Here is a 20,911-nt window from a genome sequence, read left to right as displayed (position 1 = left end):
GGATGATTCAGACCATGATTCTGAGTTAATATCTAGTGGAATTTTCCGTCGCAAAATTCATGAAATTTTGAGTTTTGTTTTTAATTATTTTCAATTCCATATTGTGTTTTTAGCTGCATAGAACCCAAATTTCAATAAAAAAAACAATAATGACAAATTATCGAAAATTTTCGATGTAATGGAGACAACAGCTGCTCGAACGGGTCAACGGCCACACGCACCGAGCCGCGCGCCCCGCTCCGCACGCCCCGCTCCGCGCGCCCCGCGCCGCACGCCGGCGGCGGCGCGGCGGCGCGCGGCGGCGCGGCCTACAAAGTAGGCACTACGAACCGATCCTATTTCTTTCTCTGTCTATCGTAAATTTATAAATTTATTTTATTCTTATTCTTAAATGGACGGATAATCAACAGGCATAAAATTTATGGAATACACGTCAATTTTAAGCAGAAATCTAAAACAACCGACAGAATTAAGTTGACAGCACACGTCAAACGGTTTGCATACCAGCGAGATACCTTTTTGATTCGACCGGGTTATTCATTCATTTACTCATAGGAATCGGGGCCATTATCTACCTAAAACAGTTGAAACAGTAAATAATTGTATTCTTTGTTGTCATTAGAATAACTAACAACCAACTAACACAACCACCACAGATTAGGTAATTAGTTACCTACTATGTCAACCATCCACCAACTTAGTATGTAAGTACCTACGCAAAACCTCGCTACACAAAAATCGAGCGATATCGCGTCTAGAATTGGGCGGACACTCCGCCAGAGTGTTGCCTATCGATATTCTATCGATACCTAGTTAAAAAAAACCAATAGTAGGTACCTATCGATAGATCTTTTAGATCAATACCCATTATTATTACAAAGCAAGACCTATCGGTACTATCGCTAGTATCGATCTAAATGTACTATCACTACTTTCAATAGTTTAGACAATTTTCAAGTTCAACAATTGATAATCTACCTATCGATAGTTCGGCAACTCCGCCGCGTAGGCAATGTCGGCATGTTCAAAGAAAAAAATTGTCCGAGAGGAGTGATCTTATTTTTCTTGTTACATGTTGGTACCGAGGTACTAAGTACTAAGTTATTCGTGGTTTTAAATCTCATTGTTAAATCATCAGTAAAGAACTAATTAAACCTATCCTGTTCTGTGTACAATATTCATGTAACGTAAATAATGTAATGTAACGGCTACGTGCTTACATAAGTACCTAGTAGACGGGAGCAACGACTTAACGTACCTTCCGAAGCACGGATCATTTTACTTTCGGACAATCAGGTGATCAGCCTGTAACGTCCCAACCAAAGGCCTTATAAACAGATTTTTGTGATATGTCCCCACCGGAATACGAACCCGGACCCTCCGCATCCCATCGCTCAACCACTGGACCACATAGGCCAAGAAGGTTCTAAGACATAATTAAAGGATCCTGGGACGCAAGACCTCCGAGTTAGGGCTTGTTTGATCTGTCTTGATGGATACTCGGACGTGAATAGCCTCACGGATCAAGGGCAACGCGCGCCAATAAAGTAGGCATTACGAACAGATACTAGGTATTTCTTTGAGTTGATAGGTATCAAGTGAAGTTTCCTGTCGCCAAATTCATAAAAAAATTAGATTTTTTTCAGTCCCATATTGTGTTTTAAGCTGCATAGAACGCACATTTAAAATAAACAAATAAAAATTACTAATTATTAAATTTTATCAATGTCATCAATAATAATAATAACGTATCTACAACTTCAGCTATGCGCAGGTGAATAGCCGGCGCACGGGTCAAGGGCAACGCTCGCCAATAAAGTAGGCATACGAACAGATACTATTTCTTTCTCTGTCACTTGCACCATAAACATACTTCTCTCTCTCTCTCTAGTCGTCGGCTCGACTCGGCCGCGGCCGGTGCGTCGTCGGCGCCTTTGATGCTTTGCGCTAACGCCGCCGCGCGCTTCCGCTCAGTCGAATACTAAGCTTGACCCGAATCGCGTGATGTTTTTCGAGGATATTTTTTTCGTGTTTGTGAGTGTTTGTTTCATTCTGTAAATGAGTAGTGTCGACTATGATGATAGATCATAGACCATTTACTGCGCAAAAGTATGGAAGATTGTTGATGTTTATTAAAGAGCAAGGTGTTGTGTTTGTGAGTGCGTGTGATACCTACCTACCGCGGAGGAAACGCGATGTTGCATACCTACGTGACGTGACATGTTCTAGGGTACCTACCTAGGTACTTCATCCGAAGGAATAACAATTAAGGTAAGGCAAGAGTAGGGTTTTTATTGTTAATAAGTTAGGAACGTTTTAATAACTGGTAGGTAGGTACCGTGCGTGAAAAATCGTGGCAGTAGGTGTTCTACTTCAACAAACAACATTTTTAAACGTTGAACCACTAAGCATCTAAATACAAGAGAATGAAAACTCCTACCTAGATATCAACATCGTATCACGCACGCGTAACGTAGCCGCGCGTAAGTTTAGCGTCTGTGTGGCGCGTTGTTCGACTTACATTGCGGCACAGTAAAAATTCAAAATCTTAATTAAACATTTGCGACAAGAAAAACACCCACCATCATTTTTAGTACAATAAAATAGGCGTTCCATTTTTTTTTTCGTTACGATGTCACTAACACCCTGTATAGCTACAAACCCATGTAGTGACTGACTCACTCACTGACAGAGTTGTTCTCCCAGAAGGAGCGTCGGGGGGTGAAAATGATGTATGGGGCGTGTGATCTGGACCTCCCGGTGAGTATGGGAAAACTTCCAGATCTTGGAAAACTGCTCCGCATCAGGGAGACACCCTACGGCCTGGCAAAACTATCGCACCTGGATCGATTCTTTTTTCACAAAACCTATTTAATTCTTAGTCAAATCCTATGGCCGGTGAAAAAAAATCAAAATGGCGGAAAAACAAGATGGCCGCCATACAAAAAAATGTTTTTCCAGAAAATGCCTCGGGGGTAAAAACTGTGAATGGGGTTGTAATCGGAACGTCTTGTTGACTATGGAAATACTTCTCGATCTTGAAAAACTGCTCCGCATCAGGGAGACACCCTACGGCCTGGTGAAACTATCGCACGTGGAACTTTTTAGTTTTCACGATACCTATTTAAATATTGGTCAAATTTATGTGCCGGTGAAAAAAAAACAAAATGGCGGAAAAACAAGATGGCCGCCATACAAAATTTTCGTTTTTCCAGAAAATGCCTCGGGGATAAAAATGAAGTATAGGACGTGTGATCGGAACGTCATGTCGAGTATGAAAATACTGCTGGATCTTCGAAAACTGCTCCGCATCAGGGAGACACCCCACGGCCTGGCAAAACTATCGCACCTGGAACGATTCTTTTTTCACAAAACCTATTTAATTCTTGGTCAAATTCTATCGTAATTGAAAAAAAATCAAAATGGCGGGAAAAAAAGATGGCCGCCATACAAAATTTTCGATTTTCCCGAAAATGCCTCGGGGGTAGAAATGATGTATGAAGAATGTGATCGAAACATCATGTTGAGTATGGAAATACTTTTCGATCTTCGAAAGCTGCTCCGCATCAGGGAGACACCCTACGGCCTCGCAAAACTATAAAACCTAGAGCAATATTTTTTTCACGAAGCCTATTAAAGTCTTGGTCAAATTTTATCGCCAGTGAAAAAAAAACAAAATGGCCGAAAAACAAGATGGCCGCCATACAAATTTTTGTTTTTCCAGAAAATGTCTCAGAGGTAAAAATGATGTATTGGGGTGTGATCGGAACGTCATCTTGGAAAACTGCTTCGCATCAGGGGTCACCCTACGGCCTGGCAAAACTATAGCACCTAGAACTTTTTTGATTTCACGAGACCTATTCAAGTCTTGGTCAAATTCTATCGCGGTAAAAAAATGGCGGGAAAACAAGACACGCGAGCAGCTTGCTGCGAGCGAACCACGCGACATCTAGTTATTATATAAAAATAATTGTTGCTTAATATTTCGATCAAATAATATGTATAGAATTATGTTGCTACCTATATTGCTTCTCTTTATTTTGATCATAAATTAGAAGGTTAAACGAAGGCAAATTTGGACAGCGTGATCTATATACTATACAAATACAAAAATATTTTTAATTAAAACACATAATAACGGGTTCTTACCGCGTTTAAAGTAGGGATATGAGACCCCCGATATTTCGACACTGTTTTAAGTGCCATGATCACGGTAAGAACCCGTTATTATGTGTTTTAATTATGATAATAACCGCGTAAACTTAAAACAATGTACAAAATTAATTATTTGTTACCTACTCTACCTGTGTCAAACAGGTAGTTATACATAATATAAGTTACTGTTAGAGCGCTGTGATCTGCCAGTCGGCGTACAAATATAAATTAATTAAACATGAATATAATATTATTAGGAGGCCTTTGCCCAGCAGTGGGACATTGAATAGGCTACAGAAAAAAATATATATATATTATTATTATTTTTGGAAACGTAGCCAGGAAAGTCCCTCATCGAATGTATCAATGCAAAGATAGAATAGAAATAGTTAAATAGTAGTGAAATAGTAGAGGATCATGAAAATCGGTTCAACCCTTTTCCGGCCAAGTAGTTAATGCCATCTGCGGCAAATCTACAATAAGTGACGTCAAAAAAAAAAGTTCAACCCTTAAATGATACCCTTGAATGATGATGAAGTATTTGTTGTTGTTTTTTATAATTACCAGCTCAACTTTTCCGTTGTTTCTTACAGATATACCACCTGTAAATAAACATACGACGACAGAAGCTCCAATTACGACTACATCTACTAGTGACACCGAGAGCTACCCTACTAGATACTCCAAAAGCTACCGCTCTTCTCTCTCGGTATCGCGTATATCGATTATCCATCCGTTGTGGGATTCAGCAGATTTCTACCTAAATAATACACATTTTACTAGAATTACGAAAAATTCTTCAATAATTTTACCTTGTTCTGAATCGCAGACCGGTTTTTGCCCGAGGCCAGTGAAAAAGATGAAGAAGAAGTTGTGGTCGACGACGACTACTGCACGTACTGATGATGATTCTTACGAGGATCCTGATGAGGAGTCATCAGAATCATAATAATTTACTCGCAATAAGGATCTAAAAAGAAAAACATAGTCTGGGAGATTAAAATTCGATATGTAAAGAAAAATAAGTTAAGCCATTTAATTCTAAAACCATTTCGAGATTTCGTCTTAATTAGCCTTATTTCTATATTTTTAGCTCTCAAATCAGTCGTATGGTTTTTATTTCACCCAAGTCCCCTGTTAGTTGCGGCTCAGAAATCAGAATCATTTATTCAACGTAATTATCATGGATAAACTTGTTGAAGGTCAATGTAACATTTTTGAAATTACGTCACTTCGCAAATAAATTGATTTGATTTGATTTTATTATGACTGAGGAGAAGAAATGACAAGAAACTGTAACGGCTGCATCTTTTATTTACGTACACATTACAAGTTATTTAATAACTAGAGGAACACATGCAATACCAGACATTTTTATCATGAGGAGCTCGGTGGCGCAGCGGTAAACGCGCTCGGTCTGCGATTGTTGAAGTTAAGCAACTTTCGCATTGGCCGGTCATAGGATGGGTGACCACAAAAAAAGTTTTCATCTCGAGCTCCTCCGTGCTTCGGAAGGCACGTTAAGCCGTTGGTCCCGGCTGCATTAGCAGACGTTAATAACCATCAATCCGCACTGGGCCCGCGTGATGGTTTAAGGCCCGTTCTCCCTACTCGTATCCATCCATAGGGAAGGCCCGTGCCCCTGCAATGGGCTGGTGATGATGAGGCTTGGTACAGAAAAATATCGGCACCACAACGACTATACTGACGACCCGATTACTCTAGCCATAGAGGAGGCCAATTAGCTCGCTGCAACAAACACTTCAAACGAGAGATCGCATTTTGCGAATTGGACATTTTGCGAATTTGACATGCTGCGAATTGCACATTTTGCGAATTGGACATTCTGCGCCTTAACGACCCCAACGTTTACCGACCCCGCCGGCGGCGGCGTGATATTATTTGTTTTGATACTATTCGTTTTATAATGAACAGGTGTGTATCGACTATGCCTGTTAGTAAGCATAGGGAAAATAATTAGGGAAAATCAGTGGTTTCCGTGGTGTAGAAAAAAATGAAAGAATAAATAATATTATTTCCGATTGCGTTAAATATAAAATTAGTGTAATAGATTGCATTAACTGTCTTGTATGAATTACACAAGCGAATAACTATTTTTAACAAATTTTTTTTCTCTATTTTTAGTTGCTTGAAAATGAATTTTGTTTAGTTTAATTTGTTTTTGCTTTTAAGTGTACTTCTGGTGAGTAGCGAATCTGGTAAACTGCTCCGAAAGGCTCTAGCCTCCCGCAGTACTCTGTCTGACGCGAGTGGGATGGCGCCCAGAGTAGCCTATTTCAAAGCCGTACTAGGACTCCTGGCCCTCCCTTCCTGATCCGTAGCCCTTCCTGATCCGTAGTACACCTAGCAAGTTCACCTGGGTAGACTACGGGCACTTGTACTGACCCATGGTACACCTCTTAGGTGTACTAAGGATACAACTATAAATTTTATTATCCGTAGTACACCCGAGAGGTGGTCTATTGCTACTTTGAAAGTTCTATGACCCTTGGTACACCTCCAAAGCGTGCCAGGCTGCCCTCCGCCTCTGAATAGTACTGACAGTTGCTGTTGCCTATAGACATACAATGTCATATTCATTTACATTACTTATATAATTAAAGTAATACAAACAAACAATAATAGTCAGCAGTTAGTTTTACATCGAGATTCATGTATTATCTAGTTAGTTTTTCTGATAACTATAATTAAATCAAATGCAATCTATATAACACTAGTCAAACCGCATAATCTATAAAGTTTATCTAGTTGTAATGTTTATAACTTTAGACCATAGATTTACTACTACCGTATATTGCCTTTAGTAGCAGAAGTCTGGTTACGAGTCCGGTTGACCATTGAAAATCAGCGCTTAAAAAATGGAACTCAAAGTTACTTACTGTTAATATAGCGACGTTGACAGTATTTTACCTCAGTGCGTGATAAGGCGCCGAACTGGCAACACGGGGAAGTGCGTGGTAAAATTTGCAAAAATAGAAGCTCAAAGGGAAAAAATAAGGTTGGAACATCATATTTCTAATAAGTAATGATATTGTGCATGTTATCATTGTATATTTTAATTTTTTCGCAATAAGACCCACCAAAAATATTATTTTATTTTAAAATACACTAAAACAATGTACTCCCGGTCAATCCCAGTCGCAGTACAACCCGACCGCGTTACGAAGCAACACGCGCTAATATACGTAATAAAACGATGCGTACTTTCTTAATTTGACACGATTTTATTGAATGTATATGTCGTGGCCAGTTCATAGAATTGACCATTTCATGAAATGATCGACCATTTCATGAAATGGTCGCATTTCATGAAATGGCCAACTTCAACTGACCATATCGTTTAAACGTCAGCGTTATATTTCCATCCACGTTTGGCCATATCATTAATGTAGGGTGTCCATGATAAGTGATGTAATAAAAACGCGAAATAAGGTAGGAAATAATGTATTACTCTAGTACAAAGCACAAAAATGTTTAAAATTCCAATAAAAATTAAAAAGTCATTTTCGATTAATGTCGATTGATGCCGTAACTGCATCTCGCTTTGAAGTCGTTGTCATATTTTTTGACACTATTTCATGCCATTGGTCATCATTCAGTATACTTTTCGTGTGTAAGATAAACATACTGGCGGCATAGGGGTGGCCCAAGGGCCACCCCCGCCGCACCCTAACCTACTGTTATGCCTTGTAAAAATTATAAAAAAAGGATTATGATAATTTAAATTATGACAAAAACATTTATGCGTTTTAATAGAATCCCGTTTCAAGTAGTTAATGTCATCTGCGGCAAATCTACAATAAGTCACGTCAAAAAAAAAAAACTTTACGGACAGTAGTAGGATCGTCTATATATTTTTCTTTTTTAAAATTAATATCGCTTCATTCGCAGTTTTAATTATATCATATTTTGAAATCCAATAATAGTCCATTGATTTACGTAGCGTGGTCACTCGACCTTCATTATTTGCCATATAACCTAAAAATAAAAATAAAGTTGCTGTCTACTGTTAATACGAGTTTTTCTTTTCACCTTAGTGTCAAAACATTGCTTCACTGCACTTTTATTTTGTATTTGCTCATTATTATTCGTATTATTCGCGTTCACAAAAGAATAATTATTGTCCGCCGCCATTATGCAAAACAAAAACAAAGCGACACCAGCGCCACTACCGGTGGATAATGTTACTATTTTACGATATGATCGCTAACGTTTGGCCATATCATGAAGTAATCATGCATTTAGTTGATCATATCGTTAAACGTTTTGTGTTCATTGATCTGGCCAAACTACATCATGATGTGGCCAACGAATGTTGTTCTATTTCATGAAATACGACCATTTCATGAAATGGTCGATAATTTCATGAAATGATCAATTCTATGATATGGCCACGATATATATACCGCTGTGTACGAATGTATAACTAAACTAGCGTCAAGTTTCCGACGCATTTTTGTATCAAGCGCTGCATCTACAGTAGTGGTAAATTAATGCTTTAAACAGTTAACACTTTTCGACGGGCGTGATATGTTTTGCCGAAATTAGCTCAATTAGTTATGATGTCTATCTGTGGCAGTAGTAATTTAGCATGATGCCTGTTAGCATTTGTTCCGCCTCGGTGACGACTGCGCCAATAAGTATGAACTCGTGGTTTGCCTATGTTTTTTTTGGTCGTGACGTTGTAGATTTGCCTCAGGCGTTACCTACTTAGCCGGACATGAGGAGCGCTGAGGGCTCCATACAAAATTTAGAATTTCGCGACTATGGTCAAGTCTGTCACATGTCAAATTGGTAATTCGCCAAGTCCTATTTTCGACAAGTTATGATATTTGCCAAACACGCTACTCGTCATCTTAATCAAGTACAGTCATTAGCAATAGAAGTACACTAGTTTAGTTTCTTTACATGCGTAAAATAATAAATATTGTATGCACAATCAATAAAAATAAATAAATATTTTATAGTAAGTATAAAACTTTAATCAATTAACCTTTACATTTATATTCGTACCCAACACAATTGTTTCAAACAAGTCAATACATCTATTTTTTCACTACCTAATTAACTTCTCTATATATTTTTTTTTTGTTATGATGAGACGAACCTTGGCTCAGGGCGTCGCGTCGTCTGGAAGCATTATGTTTGAGAATTGACCCCAAGTCGGGTAGGTAAAAAGCTCATAAAAGAGTGTAATTTAAGAACATATTCTATGAATTTAATGAATTTCTTTGTTATAATAATAATGTACCACCTAATTAATATATTTACCATCGTATGTACCATTGACATGTAGCTTATGTTACCAGTAAAGATTTATATTTTTATGTAAAATGACACAAACATAAAAATGATTACAGAGGCATATCCAAATTTGACTACCATTAAAGCTTCTTTTCATTTTGATTAGAATAATAATTTGTAGATATGTTGTGCCTGGGTGTAATAACAAGGGTCATACCCAACACACATATATATACATAAACTCACGCCTATTTCCCACGGGGGGTAAGCAGAGACTATAGAATTCTATTTGCTTCGATCCTAACACACTTCTCTTGCTTCGTCCACATTCATCGATCGCTTCATACACGCACGCCGGTTCAGAGTAGATCGTACTAAACCTTTTCTAAGGACATCTCCAATCATATCCAGAAACTATAATACAACATTAATCAAATCAAATCAAATATGCCTTGTTGAACACAAACAAAACAGTACAACATTTACCAACAGTACAAATGGGCAGCTTTATTGCTCTAAAGCAATCTCTTCATAAAAAAACTACAGGTACATTACGAGAAGGGTACTTTTTGTGAATGGTGCATTGTGAGAATGGTACGTTTTGTGTTTTGCCTTGGGTGCATTTTGCGAAAGGTACATTACGCGACTGAGACTGAAGGATATAAATATACTTTACATAATAATACATACACATACATACATACATAAACAGCCTATATACATCCCACTGCTGGGCACAGGCCTCCCCTCAATCAACCGGAGGCTGTATGGAGCATACTCCACCACGCTGCTCCACTGCGGGTTGGTGGAGGTGTTTTTACGGCTAATAGCCGGGACCAACGGCTTAACATGCCCTCCGAAACACGGAATCATCTTACTTTTTGGGACAATCAGGTGATTCAAGCCTGAAAAGTCCTTACCAAACAAAGGACAGTCTCACAAAGTGATTTCGACAATGTCCCCATCGGGAATCGAACCCGGACATCCAGATCGTGAGCCTAACGCTCTTACCACTAGACCACGGAGGCTGTTAATATAATACATACACAATATAATATAATACATATTAACCTAGTAAAACTTAACTATACTGTAGGGAAAATGATAAACTATAAGTACATAGACACATAACAGAATAAGTAGGAAAGCATTTATGTAGTAGAAAGCATATATATATGTTCACCGCTTTTCTGACACAATTTATTTTAACAAGTTTGTCTCATTTCGAAACACATAAACGCTTATTACACCTACCTCATGTCACATGCATCGATGTTTCCATACGATTAACTAAGTAATCGATATTTGCGAAATCGATTTTGCTCAAAGAGTGAACTTCCTGAAACATATAAGTCCACTTGAGCAATCATGTTTGCCACTTGTTATATAACGATTTGCGTAAAGCCGCTTAGGATTTTTGAAAGCTAATTTTATCGTGATGGCTCCGGTGGTGTGTGTACAAGGCTTTATGCAGGTATGAAGCAGCCTCACCCAACAGGGTCCACATAATACCAGCGTCGTGGTTCACGCCGCGACTTGTGCTGAGTGAGGCCCTTTTATCTCAGGACGTCCACCACCACCTTATGATCATTGTAATGAACATCCTGCTTGCTGTAATTGATGCTTGATGCTTTTTGTAATTGTTTTGTAAAAAAATTAAGTGATGTTATTGTCTTGTCTTTGTGTGTGGCGTCCTTTTATAATAAACAATTTCTATTCTATTCTATTAAGCATTTTGCAGGTCCTTTGCAGCTAGCTAAGTCTTAGTGAATTATATGAAGGAAAGGCATCAAAATGCATGCTCGAAAAACCCAAAATCAATTTCACGGATTACAACGCCACCTATGCCAATCGTAAGTGGTTTAGGAGTTATGTAACAAAATGTATAAGTGTTTATTTTCGGTTCCTGGGTTTCTTGAGCATTGTCCTTTACACTCCAATCACGTGAAGATAATATCTGCAGGCGGGCTGAGCTGCGTGGAGCTTGCTTATTGTCCCAAGTCTCTTCTTCTATTTCTTTTATCCCCTGTTAGGCTCGAATAACCAGATTATACATTGTTTTAAATTTACGCGGTTATTATCATAATTAAAGCACATAATAACGGGTTCTTACCGCAACCCGTAAACGCGGTAAGAACCCGTTATTATGTGCTTTAATTATGAATAACCAGATTTCCACGACTTCGTACTATCCCAAGTACTACAGTAAATAGTAGCCGGGACCAACGGCTTAACGTGCTTTCCGGAGCACGGAATCATCATATTTTTCGGACAATCTAAGGGGTTAGCCATGTAGCAACAATTATGACAGTCGACAGTGACAGTAACTTTCATTTTATTTTTATTTTTTTATTGTTAAGTCGTAACAGCCTCTGTGGTCTAGTGGTTAGAGCGTTAGGCTCACGATCTGGAGGTCCGGGTTCGATTCCCGATGGGGACATTGTCGAAATCACTTTGTGAGACTGTCCTTTGTGTGGTAAGGACTTTTCAGGCTCGAATCACCTGATTGTATAGTATAACGACTTATAATGCTTATCGGAGGAATTGACCAGAGATCGCGTAAATTCGAGAGGAGTAAAAAAATTGAATTTTTGTTATCAGTTGTACGATAATGGACTTAATAATTCGAAAAAAAAAGATCAAGCAGGCTTCTACCTATTATGTTTTTTTATTATTCTACTGAGTGTAGTGTGAAAACTTTCCACATAATTATTACTTCGGTGTCTTTCTGCAAAATCCGACCATGAAAGTATGTTTTCTGGTGAGCATCTGGGTTAAAGAGGGTGAATTAGCTCAGGTGAATTAAGTTTACGAAGGGATTTTTACTGATCAAAAGGTTCAATACTTCGGTGAATAAAGTAAACTTAAAAAAAATAATGCACCCATGTGAATAAGGTGAATAAAGTTTTTCAAAAGTAAAAAAGGTGATTAAAGATTACTAAAAGTTTGTTTAATGCACCTAGGTGAATTAGCTCATTTAAGTTTACGAAGGGGGAAAATCAAGGGGAGGCCTTTGCTCGGCAGTGGCCTACTATGCTAGATAAGATCATACAAATTTCACGACTATGGTCAAGTCCGGTCGCGGTTAGGCGATTTTTGCCTTTTGGCGACCTAGGTCACTTTTTATGAATGTCACCATTGCGGACCCACCATACCACTAGCCCTACCCCTGGTAGTAGGGTGGGTCCCAAACCATACCACCATCATGCCATCAAGTAATAGTGTTGTTATTAAAAATTAAAACATTATTAAAACAAAAGTTTTGACATATACATACACTTATTATTATTTACAGCAAATAAACTAAAATGGATACACCGCTATTAATACACATTAAAAATTAAAAAGGAACAGAATAAAAAAAATATTATGTACGCAATTTGTCCAATGCATGACCAATGGTAATTTCTTTGTTGACTAATTGCATTTGTACATCAATTATAAAATCGTCGTTGATAATTTGGTTTATTCGCCGTTTTTTAGGTACCATATTTGCATCATGAATCTTATGTAATACATTCAGTAACAAATAGATAATAATAGTTGCGGAAACAATAATCATAGATAAATAACCATACGAGTACTTTGTCACATCATTATGGTGGTATGGTTTGGGACCCACCCTACCACCAGGGGTAGGGCTAGTGGTATGGTGGGTCCGCAATGAATGTCACTCTCTTTATAGGTCACATTCTGACTAGGTCTCTTTCTGAGTACGTCACTTAGTGAGCATCAGAATGACTGCCCAAAATGACAGATCAGCTTTAAAATATTACTAACATCCAATACCTTTTAGCTACTATTTAATACCTTTGTATAGATATTTTCTACCTAATTAATAAATAAGAAAATTAATTTAAAAAATGGCCAGTCATTCTGATGTCTGAATGACCACCCACATTTAGAATCTCCACAAAAAGGCCCCGAAATGTAATTTCGCCTACACACAAATTTAGTACCTATTCAGTACCTAAACAAATATATATTTTTTTTAATTTTAAAACAACAAATAAAAAAATATGAGCAAAAAATGTTTTAACGAAAATGTTTATTGTTTACAACTCAATTATGCACATAATACAAATTATAAAAAAGGGACATATTAATCTTTTATTGCATTTGTTCCTTTTTTATAATTTGTATTATGTGCATAATTGAGTTGTAAACAAACAATTAACATTTTTGTTAAAACATTTTTTGCTCATATTTTTTTATTTGTTGTTTTAAAATTAAAAAAAATATATATTTGTTTAGGTACTGAATAGGTACTAAATTTGTGTGTAGGCGAAATTACATTTCGGGGCCTTTTTGTGGAGATTCTAAATGTGGGTGGTCATTCAGACATCAGAATGACTGGCCATTTTTTAAATTAATTTTCTTATTTATTAATTAGGTAGAAAATATCTATACAAAGGTATTAAATAGTAGCTAAAAGGTATTGGATGTTAGTAATATTTTAAAGCTGATCTGTCATTTTGGGCAGTCATTCTGATGCTCACCGTCACTTAAGCTTTTGTAAAGGCGTAAAACAACGTGAAGAAACCTGAAGACGACTCCGCGTCGCGTTATAACCGCCTAATTGTTTTGACTACCTACTTGCCTAGTATCATTGATCTTAGGAGAATCCTTGAGAGGATAATTATACTTAACCCGCAAGTGCACCGCGAAGAGAAAAAGTTTGGGAACCTCTGTTTCGCATAATGTGTAACTGCGTCTCCATTACATATGAAGTGTTAGGTAATTAAAATATCACATTACCTTATCTATTTATCCATCGATATATATGTCTATCAAGTTCCGACGTATGTGGGAACTTGTGAGTGTAGCTTTTATTTCCTTCTCATGTAAGTGTATTATGGGAATGTGCGTCATTTCAAGGTGCTTAAATTATTGAGGAGTTAAACTTAAGGGAAAAAAATATCATCCCCTTGCCCTTATTCTACCCTGGCTGGGGTCGGAACAACCCGACTTCTTGGTTCAGTCTATAAAAGCTGGTTGATGGAGACAGAGGGTGTAAGCATTAAAACAGCAGGGCTTCACAGACGAACACTATATTGTCTTTGTAAACACTATTGTTGTTAACACGTCACAAATATAAAAGAATTGTACTGAGGTCTTGGATTACATTGAGAGATAATAAATTATCGATGTATGAACGGCAGACATAATTGCAGAGAGATAATAGGAAAAAGTAAAACGTCACCTAGTTTGACATTATAGTAAAGGGTTGCCATATTTAACACAGTCGTCATCTCTCTGTACCACGCAATCCATCCACTCTTGGGTCGTCCCCTACCCCTATATCCATCCACATTCATACTCACAACTTTCCTCGTTATATGCCTTTCATCCCTCCTCATTACATGTCTTATAGACTGTAAAAAAATTCAAGCCTTGTTTTTGTATTACTACACTATCGCATTGGGATAAACCTGTAAAGGTGGATGTAAGTGAGCCCTCCGGCGCCAGGTAAATAAATAAAATAAATAAATGTCCATACTATGCTAATCTGATGCTCCTCAATTTCTCAGTGACCGGCGCCACTTTCAGACTTCCTCTTAAGTAGAAGTTATATATCTTAAGTGCAGTTTTTACTAATAAAGTTGGCTCGACCATTATACATAGATGGCGATACGGCTACCACCTCACGTTGGTCTAACATAGAGGTGTTGCTGGGTACAGTCATGAGCAATATAATGTACACACTTTAGGACTCTGTCGCACTAACATATTTGACATTTAGTGAGACTTACAATTCAATTTGTCAAAAAAGTTAATGTGACATGGTACCAAAGTGTATACATATTAATGCTCGTGACCGTACTTCTCATTTTACGGTGGACGTACCTCTGACTACCCCATTAGGATATAATCGTGAGCTTGTATTATGTATAAATTGACATTAATTTTAATTAAACAGTACGCTTGTAAGGTATATTTTCTCCTTTCCTACCATTCGTCTACGTCGGAAAGTTGGTATCTAACGCTATGTGAAAGCAATGGAATCGGATGCAGTATCGAATATCTAAACGCTCTGATTGACAACGGAATAGGCCCCCGGCGTTGTTATCTGGTAGCCATGGAAACGCAGCGGTTACACTGTTTAAATAAACTTAACTAAAAATTACTTTAGTTATTACATTGATTCCGTTGATCCATTGATTACATGGTACTCCTTTAGAGAATAAAAGTCCATTATCGTACCTACAACTGACATAACAACAAAAAAATCAAATCAAACAAAAATTTTTTTAACAACTTCCGCCCCACAAACGATTAACACGTTGACAGTACAGTGACCCATATACGGTTCATGACGGACTAACTCCATACGTTCGTGACCCATACATGGGTCACTACGAAACGACCAGATACGCTCTAAGGGCGGGTGCTCCACTTGGATCCCGGGTAACTTAGCAACGGTTAAAGTAATATGTGGCACTTACAAGGAAGTAAAAAAAAAAGTTTTCCTATGACGTCACAATGTGCTTTTTCATACAAATTCCATAGTAATTTCGTGTTTTGACGTTTATTAAAAAGTAATTGATTTGACTGGTTGGAAACTAGTGTATTGTTACAGTATGTTTAAGCAAAGCTGTTAATCATTGAAAGCTACTGCGAACTATTTCATTGAACGCACCACTTTCTCACGGCTACATAATTGGGTGCAAGCTTTATTGCAGCTCATATTGCCTCTTCGCAGATTAAAAAGTTCCAAAACAACCACAGAGTAGGAAAGTGTCACCACTGCAGTATGTCAACTATGTAAAAAAAAATGTTAGTTATACAATGAGGGACTTTTTAGGGTTTGTTTCTCAAAAACATTTATAGATAGCGTTGTACAGTTTTAATATTAAAATTACCTATTTTTTTCATTGCTCTGGTTCATAATTAAGTATTCCAAAATACAATGTTATGGCAGAAGCATATACAGAGTGTTAGTGACACCGTAACGAATACTGAGGGGGTGAATCAGACCATGATTCTGAGTTGCATTTCCTTTCGGAAAATTCATGAAAATATTAGTGTTTTTTTTTATTATTTTCATTTTCTTACTTCATCACTAATTTAAGAGCCACGCTCTTGTCGGTGCAACATTCTCCATGCTACTGTTTTAGGGAAAAATAGGGCAGTGGTTTCCCTCTTGCCTTCCGCCCCGCAGCACTCTGTCTGACGCGAGTGGGATGGCGCCCAGAGTAGTCTATTACAAAGCCGTACTTGAGTTATATTAATAAAGTAATCTCAGCTTCGAGACTGCCCTCAAGATCATGTCAATGTGACAGTTCTTATATAAAAACAGGGACTTGAGCATGGTCTTGAGGGCAGTCTCATGCCTTGTGTGAATTTTGTCGTCAATAATCAAGTGCAGGGAGTATGGAGGCCATTATCATAATAATAATCATAGTTTCTTACTTATGCGACGGAAAATTCCACTTGATATTATAAACTCATTATCATTGACTGACTCATCCCTCAAAGTTTTCGTTACGATGTCACTAACACCCTACACTTACACATACAATACGGTTGAAACAATACTAAGCACAATCCAAAGCGGCGGCGCATAGTCACCCTCATTACATTAAAATGACTTCTTAGTCTCTATTAGTATAGTCAAAACGCAAGATTCCTAATAATTTCAGCATTACGCCATGAACTACTATATGAACTACTAAACCGGTTTTGATAAAACACCTATTTTATTATTATTTGTTTTTTTATTATTATTTATCTTAATGATAATACACGCTGTTTAAATTTATAAAGAAGAGAGATATATATATATCTCTCGTGGTATGGAAAGAGAGGAAGGGGAAGACCAAGAAGAGCTTACATGGAACAGATTAAAGAAAAGGTTACCGTCGTGTCTTATAGGGAATTCAAGGAAGTGGCCTTTGAATAGGTTATCTTTTTAATAAAAATAATTTGCGTGAGTAGCAGGTGGACCACGGAAGAATATGTTTTCCCGTGGTCCGCCAGGTGAACTAAATAGGTGGACCTCGGGAAAGAAGGGATCGTACCTACCTACTTTAGAAACAGAATGGAGAATATAACTTAAAAAAGAAGAATCACTTTACTCTCTACTCTATGGCTTGGTATGTTTGTTTAAGGTCTATACCACACTGATTGAATCGTTACAACAATCGTGTTTTAAACAGTTCCATCGATTTAACGGAATACCTAGTGAAATGAATAGTTAACGTGTTTTCCATGTAAATGGATTAAATTAATTTGGATTAAAAACTGAAGTCCGACGAACTGTTATCCGACAAGATTTTACTTCGGCAATATGGAAATCCGACACTTCTTTATTCCGACAATGCATTAATGTAGGTAAGTATGTACGTAAGTTTCAAGGTGCGAATAAAACCTTAAATTATAAAAAATATATAGCATTGGCTTTAGTAGTACACTCATAATTTTTAACGACATATTGGGGAATTGGCATTTTGATAATGGGACATTTTGGAACCAGAACCAAACCAGAACACATTATGGGAATGTGAGATTATGGACAAGGAATATTTTGGGATACGCCCATTACTTATGCAATTTTTGGATCTGAACGTCATGGGCTTATATTATGATGAAACCTCAAAAATGCTCCGACACCATAGCATGTATAAACCGGACTTTAGCAAAGAAAAGGAAGGACGCAGGACCCATAAGCTCGCTCGTAATTTTTACTCCCGTCAAAACACGTCAAAATACAATAGCCCGCAACCAACGCCGCAACATGAGAATTGAAACTGTTTAATCATTCTTTACTATTTCCAGACTATTAACCTCAATGCACACAGCATTCTAGGGACTGGATTTTTCAATGGTGGTATGTAAGGGTTAGGTTAGTTAGACTTACACATTTAATTTGTTTTATTTTTAGTTTTTTATACGTTAAAGACGAATATACCTACTTCTCTAGACCAAATTAGTAATAAGTGTCATTACTTGCTGATTGTACAGAGAACTTTGGGGGGACTATTTAGGCCATGTTTCTGAATTGATATCAAGTGGAATTTCCTGTCGGAAAAGTCATGAAAATTTAAGGTTTTCTTTAATTATTTTCATTTCCATACTTTTGCAACAAAAAATTCCACTTGATATCAACTCAGAATCATGGTCGGACTCATCCCCCTCAGTATATATCACTAACACCCTGTATAATCGTTTTCATCATGCCCCCTCCCACAATTTTCACTTTGTTTTGTAATGAGGCAGCTAGTGACAAACTATTAAAGTCTCTTTTTGATGGCACGAGATGTATATCTTTTACCAGCCTCCGTGGTCTAGTGGTTAGAGCGTTAGGCTCACGATCTGGATGTCCGGGTTCGATTCCCGATGGGGACTTTGTCGAAATCACTTTGTGAGACTGTCCTTTGTTTGGTAACGACTTTTCAGGCTTGAATCACCTGATTGTCCAAAAAAGTAAAGATGATTCCGTGCTTCGGAGGGCACTTTAAGCCGCTGATCCCGGCTATTAGCCGTTAAAACACCTCCACCAACCCGCATTGGAGCTGCGTGGTGGAGTATGCTCCATACCCCCTCTGGTTGATTGAGGGGAGGCCTGTGCCCAGCAGTGGGACGTATATAGGCAGTTTATACGTATATCTTTTAGTCGTTTCTTGAACGAGAAAATAGTCGATACATGCAGGGTTTTTTCCCCTAACATGTGTGGCATGTGATTTTGTTCGTATATTGACGGAACGACACGACTTATTTGGGTTCAGATATTAGCACCAATCGACAAAATATAATCTTCTATCGGGTGGGTTGTGAGGTGAATTACCAACCTCATCAACCCTGGTGTCAGGGTTACTATTGAGCCGCCAAAGGCCCCTGACATGGCTCATGTAACTACTTACTCAAATAAGTAAGTAACCGGGACCAACGGCTTAACGTGCCTTCCGAAGCACGGATCATCTTACTTTCGGACAACAGGTGATCAGCCTGTAATGTCCTAACCAAAATAGGGATCACAAAGTGATTTTTATGATATTATGTCCCCACCGGGATTCGAACCCAAGCCTCAACCACTGGACCACGAAGGCCGTTACTAATTATGTCGTTGGAATCGATAAAATGACCGTGACAAATTGTTATCACGTTGGGCATGTTAGCTCTACTGATCGGTTCCTCGCTCCAGGTTCGCCAAGTGCCTTATGTAGAGTCATGAGCAATATCATGTACCCACTTTAGAACCCTTTCGCACTATCATATTTGTCATTAAATGAGACTTATGGTTCAATTTGTCAAAAAAGTTAATGTGACACGGTTTCAAAGTGTATACATATTAGTACTCGTGACCGTATTAAGTACATGACATGACATAAGATACTGTTTGTAAGGACGTCTACTTATGAATCATTCTCTATCTAAGTAAACATGTTCTAAAGACCGCAATTGCGCCATAATTTTATGCTACCTAACATATTTTGTATACAACATACATAAACTCCTGTAATCCCTAATAAGGTAGGCAGAAGCACAAACAATCTGAAAATAACTTACATCCACAAGTCCAATCTCGGGTATGAAGACCTAGCATAGAGCAAAACGGACCTCCGCGGACCAGAGGGTAGTAATGGCGTTAGTTACCAACACAACATTTTCTGCCACTTTTCGCGGGCCGGGAAGGTGTGAGACGTCACATTGTGGTTGTAATACCAATAGGCTAGTTTCCAATTAGTCAAATCAGTTACTTTTTACTAAACGTCAAAACACGAGATTACTATGGAATTTGTTTAAAAAACCACACTGACGTCATAGAAAAAATATGATAAAATATAAGACTTATTTACGTTTTTCCAGATTAAAATTCATAAATTAGTTAAATAGAGAAAAGTAAATGGTTTTCGTTAGTTTTAGATCTGTTTTTATTTAGTACTTATTAGAATTTCATAATTTATTTTGAACCTAGTACACGACCCAATTTTCCCTAGTCAAGTAATCGACAAGAGCAAATAACCTCGCTAGATACATTGCTATTATAAAATATGTAGGCCTCTATGTTCGACGGCCTGTGTGGTCCAGTGGTTATCGTTGGGCTCACGAACCGAAGGTCCCGGTTCGAATCCTGGTGGGGACATATCACAAAAATCACCTTGTGATCACTAGTATGGTTAGGACATTACAGGTTGCTCACCTGATTGTCCGAAAGTAAGCTGATCCGTGCTTCGGGAGGCACGTTAAATCGTTGGTCCCGGTTTCTTACTGATATAATTACGTAGTCGTTTCATGAGCCATATCAGGGGCCACTTCACAACCCACTCGGTAGAACATGTAGGCTTCTTCTATCGTGTGGGTTGTGATGTGGATTACCAACCTCAGCAACCCTGGTGTCAGGGTTATTATTGAGCTGCCAAAGACCGCTGATTTACGTAACGATTACGTACGTAAGTAAGTAATAACCGGAACCAATGGCTTAATGTGCCTGCTGAAGAACTGACCGTCTTATTTTGCCAACCGGGTAATCAGCCTGCAATGTCTTAAC

The sequence above is a fragment of the Pectinophora gossypiella genome, chromosome 5 (genome assembly GCF_024362695.1).
Source record: "Pectinophora gossypiella chromosome 5, ilPecGoss1.1, whole genome shotgun sequence".
Classification (NCBI taxonomy): domain Eukaryota; kingdom Metazoa; phylum Arthropoda; class Insecta; order Lepidoptera; family Gelechiidae; genus Pectinophora; species Pectinophora gossypiella.
This window is presented reverse-complemented; position numbering follows the sequence as displayed.